Source organism: Dromaius novaehollandiae, chromosome 7 (genome assembly GCF_036370855.1).
Source record: "Dromaius novaehollandiae isolate bDroNov1 chromosome 7, bDroNov1.hap1, whole genome shotgun sequence".
NCBI classification, from domain to species: Eukaryota; Metazoa; Chordata; class Aves; order Casuariiformes; family Dromaiidae; genus Dromaius; species Dromaius novaehollandiae.
The window spans coordinates 21,703,581-21,723,572 of NC_088104.1; the positions used below are offsets into that span (position 1 = coordinate 21,703,581).

The 19,992-nt window shown below is 37.9% G+C and overlaps 1 protein-coding gene across 6 annotated transcripts in view; it reads left to right on the forward strand.

Moving 5' to 3' along the window:
* CSRNP3 (cysteine and serine rich nuclear protein 3) overlaps positions 1 to 19,992 on the forward strand; it is a 116,538-nt gene that overhangs the window by 58,070 nt on the left and 38,476 nt on the right. The window contains exon 1 of one of the 6 annotated variants that reach the window (XM_026094194.2): positions 7,155 to 7,344. The exons of 4 other annotated variants lie outside the window; for them this stretch is intronic. The gene's annotated coding sequence lies outside the window, so the exon portion shown is untranslated. Of the gene's footprint in view, positions 1 to 7,154; positions 7,345 to 10,297; positions 10,429 to 19,992 lie in introns of those variants that run through there. One more of the 6 variants, XM_064514873.1, reaches the window with a different exon arrangement.

The window sequence follows — 19,992 nt, forward strand, 5'->3', positions numbered from 1 at the left end:
CATACTATGAGGAAAAGTCTAATTGGAACATTAAGGCCTGTAGCTGGTAGGTGGCAAGCAATTTAATTTTAAAAATTCATGAAGATATCTGAAATGCTGAAGTCTTGAAAGACATTTGGGCTTTAAAAATAGTCTGAAGGTATCTTTATTCAGTCTCGATGCATTTCAGATAGACTTCTGAGATAAAACAAGCACTTGATTACCACTTCTACAAAAGAACTTCCAGACTTCAGCACGTTCCAAAAATGTTGATCCTTATACTGTTTAGGGCATGTGACAACTGCAGTTATCCTTTATACCTTTGGAAAGGTAGACCCAAAGCACAGTGTCCTTGAACACCAGTTGAAAACTGTGTAGTCAAATTGTAAATCAGTAGTCTGTTTTAATTGTTCATTGAAGTCGTGGATTCATAATGAGACATCTTAAAACTGTCTACCAATTTTCTAATCCGAATGTGGTTATTTAACTACTGTTAATCAGTCTCCTTCCTGTAGGAAAGAAATGGCAATCATTGTTCATTAGAAAGCATATTTCTGAACTGGAGGGTCTTACTGTATCACTGACACTTTGTTTTCTTTCAATGTTTCAATGTCATCTCCAAGTCATTAATGTTTATAATGAAATAATCAAAGGATTGCTGTAAGCATATTGTGGTTCAGGTTCTAACTTGATGGCAATCTGGCATATAGGCTATGTAACTTATTTTGGTTTCTAAATATATGAAAGGAGTCTTCTCTATTGAATTTCTTAACTACTTTAACATTGATTTCAGAGGAAGCCACATCATCACCGTATTTTTAGGGAACAAGGAGGAAAATCTCCTGCAAAATACTTTTGCCTAATAACCTTCTTAATGTAGTCTTCTGTCATGGAACATATGGGGGAAAATTGTATTTTGTTCTGCTGGTAGAGAAAATTCAACATAAGTAATAAACTTTCCAGTGCTGTGCTGACGTTATCGATGATGCTGGTACACAAAAAAGGAAGTGAAGAAAAATTATTTTCAAGCTCTGCTGGATACATGTATGGGAAAGAAATCAATGCTGGCCAAATGGAAATGGGCAGAATTATTAAAGGAGAATCAGTTTCTAGGCTGTAAAGGTTATTTAAAACAGTGAAAAATTAAAGAAAAATGAAAAGGACCTGAAAATACAGCCTGGAATATAGTGTCCTTTTAAACTTTGAACAACAGATCTAAGGTGGTATGTGGGGTGTACAAAGGTGGGAGTGTTGCAGCCAATTCACTTCCTGTGGAACAAGATCTTTAATTGATGTTTTTTTAAATTCAATACAGACACCTTGTTTTAGTATTTAAGTCTCTTCTTGCTTATAAGAATAAAAGTCCACACACTGTATACTTTATTCTAAGTAGTGCGTTGGAAATGTCTTGTGTTGTAGGTTGGGCCTCTTTGTAAGTTACTCCCTAGCTGTTGTGAAATGCAAAAATACTTTACGCTGCTGTTGAGGTCTGTCTGTGTGCCTATTATTTTATCTTTGTCGCTATTCAAATTAATAAACTTGTGCATGTATGGTAGGCAGGAACAATTTCCAAGATTTTAATGAAAGATTCATCTTCCAGTGGAAGGAATCTTTAGTAGCTGACAAAAACTAAAGAGCTTTTCTGCTGCAGTATGAAAATCTTCAAAGTGAAGAAAGAGGTAATGCTGCTGGTTATAGTGGTGAAGAGAACTTCAGAAAGTTCTATCGAGAGTAAGTCCAGTAAGAAAAGATGGTCTGCTGCTTCTTGACCAGATTTTATTCCTGTTTCAACTGCATTAACGTCAGTAAATTTCTTTCTGGTTTTCTGTTGTATAAGGGAGATTAGAACCAAATACTTGAAGGGAAAGAGAGAGGGAAAATAATAGTTATCATGCTTGCTTCAAGTATCTCTGTGTGATTTTATTTATTTTTAAGCTTTCTGCTGGTCAACAATCAAATGAAACTTAGAAGCTGAAAAATTGTAATTAGAGAAAAGGTGCGCTTAGTAACCAAGCAATAGAAAAGGAAAGAAGTATGTCAGTTAATTAATAACTAAAAGCCACCTTTATGTTTCTGCTGTTTACATCTTACAATTTCTAGCCACATTAGGAATAGCTCTGTGTAGCTCTGAATTACTACCCGGCATGGTTCATGTTGTGATGTCTGAGCTGTCATGGAAACTAGCTAGAGCAAAGCTGGCTTGTGAAATAGATGGCAGCAAAGGCACTCTGCTTTCTTAAAGTATATGGCTTTTTCTTAAGTCTTTTTTTTTCCTTATCTTTTTTAACAAGATAACGAGACATTTACTCTTTAAAATAGAGCAAACTCTTGAGAAACTTCATGGTCTGCTGGTATTCTGGACCTTGTATAAGGCCAACCATGGCTGTATCAAGCATTACAGCAACACTTGCAAAATTAATTACTTTGATTATTCACATTGTCTAATGCAGCAGCAGTTAAGAGGTTCTTTTGCCACTTGCTGTATGTCTCTCAGTGCATTAATTAGCCTGCCACAGTGTTAATATGCTCTTTGTTTTTGGTAGTTAACCAGCAGTTTTGAGGAAGGTTGTCAAAGGAGAAAGAAAGTCTACATGTTTACTACAGAGTATTTTTGTTTGAGTCTAGTAGCTTTTCTAATGCGTAGTACTATTCAAGTACATCCAGTTATCTTCTGAAAGGAAGTGTGCTTTCCTCTGAGATCTCACCCTGGTGAGAAGGTGCATTAAGATTTTGTTTTATCTTAAAAAAGTTCAGGTACTGTAAGATGTAGCAAGAATATGTCATTTTAAGTGAGGTTGTTTTCAAGAGCTGGTGTGTTAAAAATCACTTGGGAAATGGTATGATGGTGTTATACCTCTTAAGATATGTAAACAGAATTCACTCTTGCACTGTGGCTGCTTTACATCACATTTTTTGGGAAGTCGTTTTTGGTCAAAGAAACTTTTTTTTGAGTCAGAAGGAAGGGCAACTCTACAGACTGTCCTTTAAGCTGATACTGCATGGCAAATGTGCCAGAAGATTATCCACAGTAAGAGTGAAGGGCGGCCTAGGCAGTCTTACATCAGTTGACATGATACGGGTCACTGCATTATGTCTTAAGGTGAGATTGCTAATATGCCAGAAGTCGGAACAGGTTCTGACAAGCCTGTCCTTCAGTTTTTATCTGCTTTCTCCCTCCATCTATGGAGCTGAGGGTATCTTCTTACCTTTCAAATAGATTTTGTCTGTTTTCCTGCATTTCACTGACTAGACTCTTGCTTAAAACTATGGTTGTACTTGTTTGTTGGAAATTCATTTGGGAACAAGTAAGTTTTTCATATTGTGTAATTCAAGAATCCAAAGTATGTTGTTGTTCTTAACAGGCTAGTAAAATACATCAAGCCCCAGTATTTTGAACTGAGCAGTTAACTTGGTACTGCTTGAAGGCAGTTTAGTTGTGGCTGTGAGGTATCCAGAGAAAGCAAGATGTTTAGGGCAAGGGTGAGGGTGCTAAATAAATTTGATTGAATTATGTTAGGTCTAGGAAGAAATATATGGAATTTATGTTTAGGATTATTTTACCATGGTGGTATTGGCAGTAACTTCAGATGGAGAGCTTTAATTAGTATTACACTGCTTTCACTCATAGAACACAGGATGTGGGTTTTTAGCTCTGTAGAACTGCTTCTGAAATGACAGAGTTCCATAGGAAATTTGCAGCTATGCCTCATCCTGAGCTCAAACCAGAGGGTGTTGCAGGGGCAAGGGTTACAGATCTCACAAAGAACTGATAGGCCATCTACTTTCAAGCCTGAAAGCCAGGGCTCAGTTGAAAGCCAAGTTGCTGCTGCTAGTTCGTAGAATAAAAGCTGTGGCCTTCTAACTATGCTGCTGCTTAGAATTGTAGTGCAGAGCATGTGTGGTCCACTGGACTCATTTCATAAACCCTGGGCTTCTGATCTCAGACTGCAATAGAGAGTTTAAGCTAAACTGTCTATTCTCAGTTGCTGTGGAAATTGTGGCATTTCTGGTGCACTTGGAGAAACATACTCTTCTGTTTTACTGGAGGGTAAAGGATTTGGTCCTTTAGAATAACAAAGCACTGAATGCAAATTGTTTCCTTTTGTTTAATAAAATTGAACTGTATTGTTCCAACAGTTACTTTGATTCATATCTTGAATCATTCAACTTTGAGATAAGATACTGAATGACAGATCAGACTAAGTGTCTAACAAGAAGTTAGTGGTTAGAAGATGGAAATGATCTGAAGTTCAAATCTCAGGCTCAGCCTGTGTTCTGGTATGTGGCATATGGCTGTTTTCTGAATTCTGTGCAAGATCTGTATTTTGGTGCATATAATCTGTGTAAAAATATGCAGATTTAAATGCATACGGAGTAGAACAAACCAGACTTTATTCAACTATTCCTTTATAATGAAGGAGGTGATTCAGAGTCCAGACTTTCTTAACAATCCTCTTCTGCTGTAGCTTCTTTGGAATGGAAAAACATAAGAATGTTCCTATGAATTGCTTTTCCTGCAAAGCAGACATGAGATCTGATAGTTTGCCCTTATTTACAATTTACCAGCAGGTTCTCAGTTCTATTTACATTCAGATTCACGAAAAGCCTTACGTTAGAGAGGAGAGAGCCCCTGCTTGCTCTCGATTCCCATGGGAGACTCTCCGGGTGGGAGGGACTGCTAGGCAAATACACATCATTCTCCCACTTGAGAGGTGATTTTGGACTCTCCTGAAAAGCCTTCTCTGTGACAGGAAAATTCCTGCATGAGGGATACTAGATGCATCAATATGAGAAGGGTATGAAAGTATCGGCTCATTTGGAGCTGTTCCTACCCTGGAGTGACAAGGGTTCTTCTAATGGCAGCCTGGGTTCTTGCTACTGTGAAACTCTTAGGAGATCTTTAACTCCTTTCATGATGGTAAAACAGCACTTTCTGATTGGGCAGAAATCCCACAGATGGCTCTGATAAAGACTTCCTTCTATTTAGTAAACCTGTAAGAAGAGCCTATGGGACGGAAAATACTTAGCTTCCTAAAGATGTCAAATTGCAATTAGGAAACCCTAAATTCCACTGTGGAAGACTGAAGCATTTTCTTCCAACCTTGAACAGCTGATTGACTGAGGCTTTATCTTTTGTACAGCATTAAGACTGCTTGCTGTATGGTCTCCCTGCAGAATCAACACTTGCCTGCTAACTGGTTTAACTGTATCATGTTCCTGAATAGTTTCTGCTCTAACCTCCTTTTAAGATTTAAAAAAGGCTCCATAGTGTATATAATGACACACAGGAAACGTGACAATAATTCTCTTTTCCTTATCAATCAATTTTTGTTCTTTCCATCTGTCAAACATTTGGTGTGTTGCTCCCCTTCCTCCCCTCCCTGCCCCCCCTTCTACTGCAGCAAAAATGCCTGCCTGCCTTTTGTTTATGTCTTTCTACACTAGCATCGTGACATCATCAGTGGTATTGCCAGGGGAGAAAATATGCATAGCTGTAGCTAAACCAGCTGTTCGTTAGCAACCCATCTAGTCTGCTTTCGTTTCTTCTCATTAGCGTATATGCGATAGCGTTTCCTGCTTAAGAGATACAGAAGGTTCTCAGCCACGAACCTTCTGCTCAGACCATGTCTTTGGGTAGATAAAAATGGTGGCACTTTAAAATAAATACATTCTTGATAATGAAATTTTTTTGTTTTAAGAAAACAAATGTTAAATTGTAGAGGAGATTCATCAGTGGATTTAGTTGTGGTTTGTTCAGAATCCTTTACTCTCTTAATAATTCAGTTTAATTATAGAGACTGCCTATCAACTGTTCTAATAAAACCTTAATATATGATGAGCAGGATGCTGGGAACAACAAAGAAACCGAAAGTTTTGTCATTTATTTGCATGACGACACAGTAAGGCACATGATTGTCAGTGTTCATCATGCTTGTTCCTTCTTCCATGCAAATCAGTGGCACAACTCGCACTGAATTCCATAGAACCAGAATAAAGCCAACAAAGAGCAACAAGCTGTCAGTAATTCTAATGAGAGAGATGGTAAAAAGAATGGGTCGTAGGTGTTTCATTTGTGGAATTTTAATGAGTAAACTACTCCTTTTTGTCAATTTATATATTCAGAATGCTATGAATTATTCCAGAGATAATTCACTATTTCATAGTGCATATTTGCAATGTTAATATTACAGTTAATTACTTGTTAGGTACCAGTTTTCAGGGTAGTGAAGAGACATTCGGTTATCATCTCTAGCTCTATATTAGAATTTTAAACTAGCTTATTCTGTGAATTCTCTCTGAAGTAGAAGTTAGGCTATCTCCAAATATTCTGAAATGAATCACTGATACTGATAATGTATCAGTGAACTAGTCGTTAAATATTTATCATTTTATGTAAGTGCTTTCATAATTGTGAATGTAGTTTTTTATTTACTCCGACATACGGTGTTATTTAAATATTAAGTTTTTAACCAATATAAAATGTTATTTGAATTTATAATTTTGTGTAAATAAAAACCTGAGCTATTATCAAAAAGAGATCAGACTTCATTGTACTGTATAATTTGTCATTTAGATTTGGGAATAATCCTTACTCAAATGGCCAATTCTAATTCACCTGAGTAGTCTCATTGAAATCAGTAAAATTAATTTTATGACCAAAGATTACAGGATAATGCTCTTGACTGATGAGAGAATTTTAAAACAAGGGGCTGCTTTTTAGGAACAATTTTTCATTCAGAAGCTCTACCTTCTACATAAAGGATAAATGCTGGCAGACTTAGTGTGTTGGCAAAATATTACCTCTTTAGAATATTAATTTCAGTGTGTGCTATGTGTGGAGCAATGCAGACAATGCGAGGTTTTTGCCACTCCCCTCATGAAAAAATTACTTCTTAATTCTTTTGAATTTCTACCTGAAGCTTTGTTACAATGGGAGGGGGAAAAAAAAGTTGAGAGGGATTTCCGTAATTTCTGCCTCCTTAATGAGCTAAAGAAGCTTTAGAATTTGCTATTCCTTCCTCATAGTAGACCTCAGCTGATAAAAATATCCATAGACAGTGAGATCAGTGGCATGCCTGGCTTTCTCAGACAAAACTCCCATGTGATCACATAGGCAGCCTCAGTGAGACTGAAGCTGCTCAGCAAGCAGTAGGTAATGAGTCTTTGTGCAGAGTGAAGCTCTTGTCGCTGAACAATAAAGCATATGGTACCAGCAATAAAACACAGTGCTGGGAAATTTAAGAAGATTCTGCTGGAACTAGGAAGACAGTGAATATGTCAAACGTTATAAAATGACGATCAATCTGTTTTGGTTCCTAATTAAAAAAAACAGTGCATGGATTGGAAAAACAACAATTTGAACAGGTCAGTTGTTTTATAGATTATTCACACACTTCAGTGTTTTAAATATAAGCGTGTTTTTGCTATTTCCTTATTTTTAATTAAATCATTTTTTTGCATTTGGTAAGGCGGGATTGGAAAGATGCACATCAATGTGTTACCAAGCTAAATAAATTGTGCAAGTTCTGTGATCAGATTCATTGTACAAATGTTTTTACTATTATTCCTCTGCAATCCAAACTTCAATTATGCATGAAAAACTGGATAGCAAGTAAAATTAAATTTATGCTAGATGGATCATTTACCAATATCATAAAATATTTAATAACAACAATCTATTTTTGTGCTATATATTCAAGACTAATCCTTTCTTGAAAGGAAATTTGTAGTGTCTGTGGTCCTAAAAAATACAACATTGGAACGTACCTAACAGTGCACCTAGATTTTTTAGATTATTTTTCTTGAGTAATGTTAGAAGTGGTGTTTTATTTATTTTTAATACAACTGCATCCACACAAGAATGATACATTATAATGCTCTGCATTTATTTAACTCTAACATTAATGCAAAATGTATTTCTTTTTCTTTTTCAAGCAAGTATTTATTTCTGTTATTAATTCTTACAGTTAACTATGCATATTTTTTCTTTTTTGGGGAACTGGTCCCAAGGATTTTAATGGCCTGCGTTTTGTACAGGATAGACATTTAATATCTCCATCATATTGCACCACATTGAAATTAACCTTTTAAAAACTTTTTACCCATAAATCTCCAATTAGTAGTGTTTTTCTTATTTCTCCACCACTTCAAAAATCATAAGCTATGTATACTGGCAATGCCTGAAAGAAATGGAATTGCTGGGTGTTTTTTTTGTTTGTTTGTTTGGGGTTTTTTTTTTTTTTTGAGTACTTCAGCAATAGTGAGGTTGAGCCCTTGCAAAGGGAGTGCAGAAATAAAAAAAACAGAACGTGGACTCTTTTTCCTAAGGACAGGTTGTCGTTTTTATGTGAACTTCATGTGATAGCAACTGAGACATGTATTTTATAAATAACAGCTTGAATAGTTTAAAAAAAGAAAAAAGATTTACTTTGTGTTGCTGTCCAGATAGGAGTGAGAACATATCTGTACAGGCAGAGGCTTTGCACAGACGTCTGGGCGAGTTAGCCATAATTACTGGCAGTGCTAATGGCCAGTAAATACAGGCACCGGCTGGAGATGTACTCTCATATTCATCCCCTTTTACTATTGTGTCTGTATGTGATGCTAATTCACATGGGCGACTTGAGACAAGCTGTGCATAAATTAACCCCCTGAATTTCTAACCGGAAGTCGATGCCCTCTTTAATTAAAAAAACAAAAATAAAAGAAAAATGAAAGGCCGCCCGCGGGGGCACGTGGGGCGCCGCGCCCGGGCCCCGTGGGCTGCGGGCGGCGCTGCGGGCCGGCTGTGCCGGCGGGCGGGCCCGGCGCGCCCCTCGGCGGGGCGGGGCGGGGCGGGCCCAGGCCGAACGCGGCGGCGGCGGCGGCAGCGGCGCGGCCTGCAGGGGCGGCCGGCAGCCGGTGGGGGCCGCGCGGCGGCCGCGGGAGCGTAGCGCTGCCACGGGGAGGGCGGCTGCCGTGCGCCTGCGGCGGCTGCCCGGGCTGTCGCCGGTTTTCTCGGCTGGAAAATCTAACGCTGTCAAACGTTACGGTTAAAATGTTATTTCATTGCATCTGAAACACGGCGCTTTCTTCTCAGCTTCCCTGAGGGGAAGGATGAGGAACGGTTCTTCGTTGGCTGCTGTGCAAAATAAGAATTCGGGTTGCAGGATATCTGCAGATATTTGATCCGCGTGGCTCTCATTTGGCAGAGGTCAGTTTAAACCGTGCTGGTCTTAGAGTCAGAAATTCGAGTGTTTTTAAATGCAAAATTCTCCACTTACTACTAAAACCCGAGTGAAGATGCTCTGCCATCACTGTATTAAAATGCTTTTCCTGTAAAAATTCTGTATAAGAAAGGTGTAGCTTGGCATCTCTTTGAAAATAGACGTATATGTTTTTGAGAATAGAATGCGAAGAAGAATGCTGGTAACAGCACAGATACGTTATCTGTAATGTTCACCGTCAGACTGGTTGAGCTATGCTGAATCGGTTCTTTTAAATTATTTTAGAAGGAAAAAAAAGCAGTATATAGTCATACAATTTCCCTATTCATATAAAACAAATATGATGTACTTTCAGATTAGATTTATGAGGCTATTAGGTACTTACAGCAGGTACACGACGTAAATTAACAGCTCTCACTAAAATAACAATAGGAACATCACTATAGAACAGCATCCCCACTGCTAAAATGGATTCATAACATGAAGGTACACCTGTCTTTTCCATATGTGCAAACAGGAATAAAAAACAGTTTTCCTGTGGAAGATATCTTCATAAATTTCAGGTACTTAATGTTTTAAAGAGTTTTAAATAAAAAAAATCCAAAGAACTTCTGAAGCAAACAGGTGTTAATGTATTGCTGCCAAGTCCTGGTAATCCTGAAATACATTTTGTTCCTAATCTAGACTCCATTAATACTTCTGTTAATTTGTGGTCTATAAAAACATTTTGCTGCCATTTGATTGCTGGATGTTGAGCTCCTTTAAACATCATAAATAGAACCAAATATTTCTGCACAGATAAGAAATTCTGGAGACAGAGACTTGATAAGACCACCTGCATCACTGAAATTCAGTGTTAATTGTATTATTCCTGGTTTACCTCAAGATCAGAGAAGTATGAGTCTGCCGTGTAACACCCTGCTTTGAGCATGTGCAAAGTTTATCATATTTAGTGCTTTCTGTCTTTTTTGTTTAAAAATATACTGGTTTGGTCGGGTACAATGGTTGAATAGTAAGGTTTAAGTTTAGTAGTAATTGAAGGCATAAGCCATGGTTTAGCGTACAGAAGGGAGAATGTTTGGAAATTCATTCTGAAATGTTTTCCTTATTTTAGCAACAAAGGATTCTGCTGTGTCTGGAACTCTCTCTTGTCCTTAAAAGAGGCTTCTAGCAACAGAACCCTGCAGTTTAGGTGTTTTTTCCCTTGAAAAACAGATGGGAAGATCATGCTGAAGTGAGGCAGGTATAATCTATTGCAAGATTGATAAAGCTTTTTGAAAGATAAATTGCCGTGTTGTCTTTCACTATCTATCTTTGTCCTTGTTCTGAACCATTATGAAGCTGAGATAAACTGGATTAGTAATGTGCCATTCTCTCACCAAAATATCACCAAAGGCCATCAGATCTTTAAAATGTTTCTACTCGAAGTCCTACTGCTGAGTTTTGATCACTGTTGCTTCATTGCTCTTTGTAGTTTGCTTGACGCTGAAAAAGGGATTGAATTTAGCTAAAAGACAGATAAAACTTGTCTAGAAACATACACAGAAGCAGCAAAGATTTACTAGGTTAAAATAAATCTGTGGCTTTAATTTCCCATCCCTTCACAAATAGGGATACAATGTTCTAATGAAACCGGTGATAAATGGAAGTGAATAATTTCAAACAAAAAACCTCAGGCTGTTTTCTTATTCCAGATTTAAATATAATTCTCTTCAGTGACTTCGTCCTTTGTCTATTCTTACTCTTCCCCTCAAAATTTTATATTTCTAGGACCTCTCCTTCAGGTCTCCATCACTTCATACGTGTTTTTCACAAAGGAATAAGGAAAATGAGGAGGCAAAGAAATCTGTATCAACATAAAAATGTGATTAAAATTCCACTCAATATTTAAGTTTTAGGTTGTTTGAAGGGAAAACTGAGAAAAAGGAAGAGAGGTTTCTTGAATTCTTCAGGTTTTTGTTTATTTAAATACTAAAATTAAAAGCAAGGCTTGTTCTCAAGGCTAACATTTAAATGCATCAGACTGCTTATATTTAGGCTTTCTGATGAAAAGATAGATGGCTTTCAGTTAACACTTCATGAATCTTTTCATGAGATATTTAACTTGATTTCCTGACTTAGTCTGGGGCTAGATAGTATCCTTCTCTTTTACAAGCAATGGGGATTTGCATATTTATCCTTATTGACTAGTGTGAAATAGGAAATACAGAGTACATGGTATAGAGCCTGGCCCTCATTAGAGTCTTTCTGAGGGATCTGAGCAGGAACTAGAACGTTTACCAGTTGTACCATCACCATCCTGCGTATGTTGTTGGATTTTGATGTAGAAATTTAATCAAGTGCTACTGTTATGTAGGGTAAGACTGCAGAGTAAATAAGCCTCCATGGTAATCGTAGTTTTTGTTAGTACGCTGCCGCTTTGAGGATAGCAGGAAGAATTTGAGGTTGTGTTATATATCCATTTCCAACTGGTAAATCATTTTTATGTATGCCTATAAATAAATCATTTTTGTCTTCTGTGCTGAGAATCAGGGTAAATTGGTCTGTGTCGAGCTCCATGCTGCTGCAACTATTGTACTGTGAGTACTTCAGCTAGCTGGTTAGAAACTAGCTGGGGGATCTGTGCACCACTGCAGTAAAAGTCCTGTCCGCTTAAAGCAGCGGGAAGTGCTGCAGCCCCCGGAGCTGGGGAGGAAGGGCTGGCAGCCTGGCACATGGGCTTTGGTCCCCCTGCGAGGGGTCGCAGCTGGAGGAAGAAGGCTGCCTGTTCACAGCCGTCTCCCTGGGTGCCTCGTGAGCCCCTCGCGGGCATCTCCCACCCGCGGGGCTTCTGGCAGGTGCTGCTGTAAGGGTGAGTGTGCCGATCTAGCAGTGACTTCAGGAACTGATTGTTTCTTTGAATAGAAATCTGAGTTTGATAGGGGATTTCTCAGGCATTCAAAATTTGTTTTTTATTAGAAATGAATGAAGTCTTCTCTTAAGGTAGCAAAAATAAAGAAAAGAAGATTGGTTACAGATGTTTTCAGTTGCCCTGCCTATGAAACAGCAATCTCTAGCAAGTGCTGTTTTGTGTGGGAGTGAAAAGGCAAAGAAAAAAAAGTTGAAATCCACAAAATTTATTAATTCATTGTTTTTAGTGTGGATAACAAATGGCAGCGCTACTTGTTCCCAACAGGAAGAATGACAGCTGAGCGGCCTTCTCTCAGACTAACACTCTGTCCGTCTTAAAATATTTTATTATGATGGGGGGAGGGAAGCCCCATGACTCTTGCGGGATTAAAATACTGACAGAGTTTCTATTGTTTTGCTCTCCTATGATACCAGAGTTTTTGTTGAGCTTCTAATGGCTGTTCACATTAGTAGCTTTGAATTAAGTTCACTCAATTGTTTACCATTATGTCCTCCTCATTTTAGAAACTCATGTTTCTAAACAAGTGTCTTTTCAAGATGAAAATGAAAAAGTGGAAATCACAGAATATTAACTTTCTTGTATCAGCTGTCTTGGAAAAGACAAAATAATCAGTGATTTTATAAAGGAAAATGTCATTTTAAAAAAAATCTAGGATTAAAGGTGTAAGTGACATACCTTCACAGCAGGTTTATGGGAGAGCATAGGGCAGATGATTAGTTTTGTCCCAACAGAGTTCTCTGGCTGAGATGTTGTTGAATGGTCATAAGGAAGGTGCTTACAAGTCAGGCAATGCTATGGGAATGAGGTAGCTGCTTAGTTTCTGTTCATCACTGTCTTGGTGACAAGAGTGTCTTGGGAATTGGATGGGTACATACTTATTACTAGAGCTGCAGCTCTTCTGTCAGCCTTATGGAAGGGTTTTCAGCTGTGAATTATAAAGTGGACTGAAGGATTTTTAGACATGGTTATTATGATGCCAAGTCACTGGATCCATAAAGTCCAGATTTTCTTTAAAACTACAAAAAAGAGGAGAGTCAGCATTCAAGTTTAATACACTTATTTTGGGTCAATCTCATTGTGTTCTGTAGCTTTACACATTCACATTGTGATAACACCATACCCCTTCCTGCATGTGCTTTTAAGTCAAAATGCGATGTTGCAGTTAACAGTATATGCATAATTTTTGCTGGCCAAAAATATGAAGTTATCTTGAGAAAGAATGGCTGTAATCGAATATTTATTTTAAAAATCCTACCTTTCTGAGGGTGTTAGTTTTATTGAAATTATTGAGAAGACCACAGGCTTATAGAGAAAGGTTTTATTTTATTGGTTATACTTATTTTGTCTCCTCATAGAAATCAGCCAGTTTAGCCTGTGATGATGTGGTTACTAAATTCAGGACTTTGCAATCTTAGTGCAGCTGATCTTTTTTTCCTGTTTTCTTAGGCTAGTGCAGTTATGCTTTCCCTATACCGGTCGTACTGTCACATATCCCTATCGTATTGTCCTTATTAGCTTTTGAACTCATTACCTCATTTCAGCCAAATTTGAAAGAGAAATAGTAGATGATCTTCAAGTGTCATGCAAGTACGTGGTGAGATAGAGAACAGGCTGTTACTTTGCACCACAAAAAAAAGAGGTTGCACTGTGAGTAAATCCCTGCATGCCAAAGTGTAACCATATAGAAGAATGCTTTAAATGCCCTGACCTGCTGTGGGGAAAAGCATCAATGAAGCAAACCCCTTACTGTGCCTCAGGTGATCCAGCCACAAGAGGCAGATCCATAGTGAATCAAGCTCTGTTTGTTTCACAGAATGATTTTTTGTAAACTTGAAATTAAATCCTGCTTGTAGTTTGTAGCTGATAATTGAGTAGCAGATTTTCACCTTGTGCTCTTCTTAGAAGAGAAGGTGAATTGTCCACACTTTGCATGTGTGTCGGTGGCAGGGGGGATCTTATCACTAGTTGTTTTACACAAAGTCAGTTATTTGTTGTGAGTCTTATGCTTTTTGGTGATTTTTCCTCCTCAGTGTTAACTGTTGAAATTATACAGTTGCTAAAAAATCTCATCAGAATGGATGAAAAATCAAAAGGCAAATAATAGAAGCAAATACTCATTAATTTTACATCTTTTATTTTTAACATGTGTGATTTTTGTGGGCCTGAATGTCTGTTTAAGACTGTCTTAGGTTTGCATTAAACTGCAAATTTAATATTATATGTTGGTTGTACATTGCCCTCAAATTAGATATAAAAGCTTGAACTATTATGGCCATGAAGCTATTTTCGAAGATAGTTTCAAAACATCGCAGCCTTCCAGTAGGTATTAATAATTTATATTTTCCAGTATGAATATTTTTATTGAATCTGTTCTCTGGGGAGAAGGATGCACTTAAACATCGTTTTGCTAATTTTGGCTTTGTTTGAGGCCAAACTCAGAATGAAGTCATCACTTTACTCTTAAGCCATGAAGCTATATTCATTTCTTTGGTGGTAATTAAATGTTGAGCTCCTCTTGACGAAAATTATTTTTGTTTATAGGGGCCTGTTTCTTACACCATTCCTTAAATATTTCTGCAAAAGAAAATAATAGATTTTCTGATATTTTTGAGCTTCTGTTTAGTCTCCTTCATTTGCTTTCAGTTTTCCGGTAGGAAAAGGCCACAGGGTCTCCTCTTCAAGTAAGCTTTGAGCTACCAGAGACAATAATCTGTCACCAAATTGCTACTAATAACTGCCCCAAATATTTCTTTGGTGTCTTAAAAATGTGCAGAGTCCTGTGAGTGTATTGTAGAATTGGGCTAATAATGTTTTTTCTACTTAACAATTTGTACAAAGAGAAAAACAAGATGTTAGCAGAGATTTTTTTTTGGTTATTGGGAATAAAATGTCTTCCCACATTTAAAAGCAGTCAGAAAAAAAATCCCAACAGACTAAAACCCCTTGCTTACCAGATCCAATGAACCAAAGCTCACGCCATCAATTTTAAATGACTTGTTACTGAAGTTGGAAGAACATGATCCAACCATTTGTAGCATCAGGAGCTGTACACCAGGGTAAAAATGTTCTGCCTCACAGGAAGCCTGGAGGCTCCAGGAGCTCCCAAGTCTGTGATAGGACTTGCATAAGCATCGTAGATGGTATTCCTGCTGCTGTGCCTTTTCTTAGATGGATGTGACTTTGGCTTCTTCAAGACAAAGGCATCGGGTTGGGCAGAATCATCTGCCAAGCTGGGATTTGAACACTGAATTAGGAGAGGAAAGTTGAAACACAGTCTCCATCGCAGAACGTGCTGAGCATGCCGATTGTATGACAAACTGCAGCAATACTGAAAAGCAAATGGCTGCTGGCTGTGCAGAGGCAGTTCTTTAATATCTCAGGATTAGGTGCACAATAAACAGAGTATTTTTCATGCTACCTGTGCTATAAATTCTTTTTAACAATATCTCTTGAGACATGATAAATCTCTAAGATGTATATACAATTCAGTTTTATCAGCGTATGTAAAAAGAAAAGCTATGTTAGAAGAGTGGTAAAATTTGCAGCAGTAAGCTACAATGAATAATTGGGAAATAACAGAGTTTTTGCAGTCATATGACCCTTTACTGTATATTTGTTATGATATCCCAAAATGCATACCTGCACTTAGGAGATGTCTGCTGAAGGTAAGGACAAATTTCAGAAGGGTATTCCGAACAGTATAACTGTAGTAGGGCAGCATTGCCTTGGCAAATTAATTCTGCTAATAAGCTGGGTTATATTCATCCAGCTGATCTGCTTCTGCTGTTTGTGATAGCTTGTTCAAAGCAAACTAAGCATTTCCTTAGCTACATGTTCAAACACAAAGAAGAGATGAATACCTGCTGCAGGATGACACTTAACTTTGAGGATACCTGTTTTTTAATACCTGTTTTATTTACCTTGTCCCTTAAAACTGGCCTCCAGTGATCACACCACCACATGGCTTTGCTGGTTGATTTTACACTTCTCTTAAACATGAAGAAAACTTGAAGCTCAGCACTTTTGGATCAGATTCCAGCTTCTATAGGAAAGGATTTTTTTCAAGTTTGCTTAACCCTTCAGCCACTTCTTATCCTTCTTCTCTTTCCTGTTGTATCTCTCCTGTGTGTCTCCTCTCTCCTTTTAAATCGTTATTGTCATTCTCAAAAGCTTGTTAATTTGAGCAATTTTTTGTGTGTTTGGGCACATCTTTGACATCTGAAAGATGCCTCTGCTAAATTTCAAGTCTTTTCCTTGAAGTTCTTGGGAGTGAGAGTACTTTTCAACTAAGTTGCAAATTTTTTTGTACTTTTTTGCTTTTTAACAGAGGTAAAACATTTTCCCTAGTGTTTGTTCTTAGAAGTGGTCAGACTAAAAAGCAAATGAAAGTAAGTTTTACAGTGGAAGGCCATAAGCAAATCTAGCCATAGGCATCATGACACGTTCATGTGTTATGGGAGAGTCATTGCACAAATACTTTTGCTGTTTATCTCGTAACATTTTAAATATTTTTTGCCAAGTTTAAACTTTGTATGAAGGGATGTATGAAACGTGAGAAGGAGGTAGGAGAGCAAGTGGGTGAAAAGTGAAGGAATAGAAGAGGAAGCTCTTTATGTTCTCCTTTCCAGAAGAACATGTTTAGAGATCAGAATAGTCAGCATAATTGATTCCTGCCAGAGGTAGTAGTAATTTATATCTTTACCCTTGACTTGACTTTTAGCCTATATTTATTTAGCCATTTAAGTTATTATAGCCATTTCTTTTGACCATCTCCTTGGCAGTTTCTTTCATTGTTGCTGCTTACCCTTCACTTCCTCCATGCGTAAAGTCATAATGGCCAGAAATACTTTGAAAGAAAGCATATAGGCTACAATTAATACTGTGTCACTCTTTAACTCCAGTTGTTAATGCTTTCTCAATTAAATCAAACATTGTTTAGATGTATATTTCCTTATGGGGAAGTTTCAACTAAATATTTAAATTGTAATCATGATTATATGTTAATTGTATGTGACAGACAAATTTAACCTAATTAAGGATGTTAAGAAAGCAAAGTTGATTTTAAGGTGGCCAGTAGATAAATAAAAGGAATTCAGCTCCCTTTTATTGAAGGGGAGAGAGGTCAATATTCAGACAAGGAGTTACGAAATGAACAGGCCAAGGTATCATTTCCACAGAGAGCCTATTATTTAATACACCTCTTCTGTTTTTCAAACATTTCCTTTCAAACTGTTTTACATCAGAATCCCACTGTGTGTGAAGACAGGGCAAAATTACAGTGCCAGTAGTGCTGGTTTTCTCATGCAAAGGCCTAGTAACATAACGCAACTCCATCACTCTAGGAGGGAGCATGTGTTCCACAGCTATGTCAAAATAGCTATAGAATACCCTTTCCTTCCAATAGCTGCCTTGAAGTATTTTGTTACGTAGTAAGGTTAGCCTGTGGCCTTCAAGGACCACAGGTCTTTTGTTTCGGAATAAAGTTTTAGGATTAGTTGCAAGTAGCATCACATTAATATAATAATAAGAAACAAGGCAATTTGAGGTTAGAGGCTTAAAATTTAAATATTTTAATACATAAATTCTGGATGGCTGGCCTTCAACATGGAACTGGAACTCAATTGTTTGTTATCTAAGCTCCCTATACTCATTAGCCACCCTCTCCTGAAGGCAGGCCCATAAATCTTTTAAGAGCAGAGCATGGGTCACTCTTTCTCTTAAAGCATCTTTCTTTTAAAAATCTGGTACTGAATGGGTGTCCTGTCTTTTACACTGTAGTTTAATGGCTAAAGAACTCACTAAATGGCACTGGATGGCTGAATCTGTTGTCCAGTAATTGCTGCCTCTAAGCTATAGCTTCCTGAGAGAGCACCTTAATGTTCTGGTTAGGTAGAGACTGTATCATTGTGCAGAAAATAATCTGAGATTCATAGGCCAGAGAGAGTGCGCCCAAGGTAGCATGCTGAGTATTGTGTTGTATTAAACAGCTTTCAGACGCATAAACAGTCACTCTGGGAATGGGGCCCAACTCTACCTTTCCTTCCCTTTTCCTTCTGAACATGAGCTACAATCATATCCCATTTTTGGATACCTCCTTTCAAAGAATACCAAGTTTCAAGCTCCCAGGGAGGCTTAGACATCAAGTTGCTCAGACTTCTAAAATCTTGGTGCACATATCTTTGGATATGTGCACAAGCAGCCTGTAGATGTCAGGGGAACTTTAAAGTCAAAAAGTGAGACCTCAGAAAAGTATAGATGCCTTTGAAGTTTTTTGACAGATGAACAGTCTTTTAGGAAAGCAGTTTTGGTGTAAGGACAAGAGAGTCAAAGACAAGAGCATTGTAGTGGTTTAAAAGTTACTGTTTTTTCAGGTGAAAACTGCTATTTCTCAACCAACAAACAGTAATCAACCATTTGTGCACCCCTGTTCCATTGCAAGGAGTAGACTGAGCAAGTGTAATCGCTCTTAGTGGTGACTATAGTGTGTTTGCTTGGTGATATGTACTTGTCTAGATTCCTCAAATTCCTCTTATAATAATTCCTCTTATTTTCTGGCCATAGGGAGTTTTGGCACTAGTTCCCACAGCAGAATCAAGAAACCTGTATAAAGGACTAGTGCTCTCTATACATTGCGCTCAAGAATCAGATACCTTCTGATGGGATTCCTTGTCTTCTTTTGTGAATCTGTAACACAAGATTGTGAAGAATCCATCTGAATAATAACTAACTGGACAAGGGCTTTCAGATCAGTGTTTTTTTTTCCCTCACTTTCTCTTACTTGCTCTGGCCAGTAAACACCTCAGTTATCAGTAAAACTGGAATAGTATCAGCAAGAGCCTATGCTGTTTTGTGGAATTTCCCAAAAGCAGAATGTTACAAATTACGAAGCTAGGAGATTGCAAATACAGGCACTAACAGACTCAGTGCTTTTGGGAGACTAAAGCAGTATGACAGACTCCTAGTTTTGGGCTTAGCGTCCCATCCCCTTTTCCCCCAATTTTAAAGACTTTTCCAAGCTCTGTACAGGGTCAGTGGAGGTACTGCACCTCCGCTGTTATATAGTCGCTATTTGGTATTGAAATGGAAATATCACTATGAAAATGTAAGAAGAACTCTTCAGCTATTTCCATTTTGTGAGAAGTACCTATATGCGTAAAGAGTTCTAGTACAGCATACTGCTAGACACTGGCACACTTCTACTGCTTTCTACTGTGCAAAATATTATAAAGGCTGACATTGCTGTGGTTTTGAAGGGTCTGTGACTATAGTTTTGGAAGATTTGTTTGTTTGTTTTTGATACACTAATATGGAACTTGTTGCCTCAGGAGAGCAAGTCAAATGAATTTATAAGGGGCTGTGTGCACTGTCATATAGCAACGTTTCAGTCATATGCTTAGCAGAAATTGACTGCAAGGATCAGGGAGCAGAGCCGTGTATCTACAATGGCTTGTGGCTGGATTTCTCACTGCAGCGCTTTCCACTGAAGTATCAAATGCTGCCTACTACCCGAGACAGGATATTCAAACTTGGTGCAATCTTGTATGAGCTCCTCAAGAGCTTTTACTTCTTAAGAGGTGAATGATCTCCCATATTATAAGACTTAAGACTTCTGTTCTTGTCTTTGCAATTAAATAACATTAAAAAATTCTATTATGTGTCTGCAATGTCTAGTTTTGGCTTATAAAGCCAAGTTTAAGCCTGCCCATAACTCCCTTCTGCTGTGCGTAGGTCCTAAGAGCTAAGGCTAAGAGCAGGGCATCCTCATTCAAATGGCCTTCTGGATTTGGCACCTGCTATGTCTTGCAACATTGAGGAAAGTGCTAGTTGGCCTAGGTCAAAACTGTGAAGAAATCTGCTACTTGTTAAACAGTATGGCAGCTACTTGAGTCTGTGTCT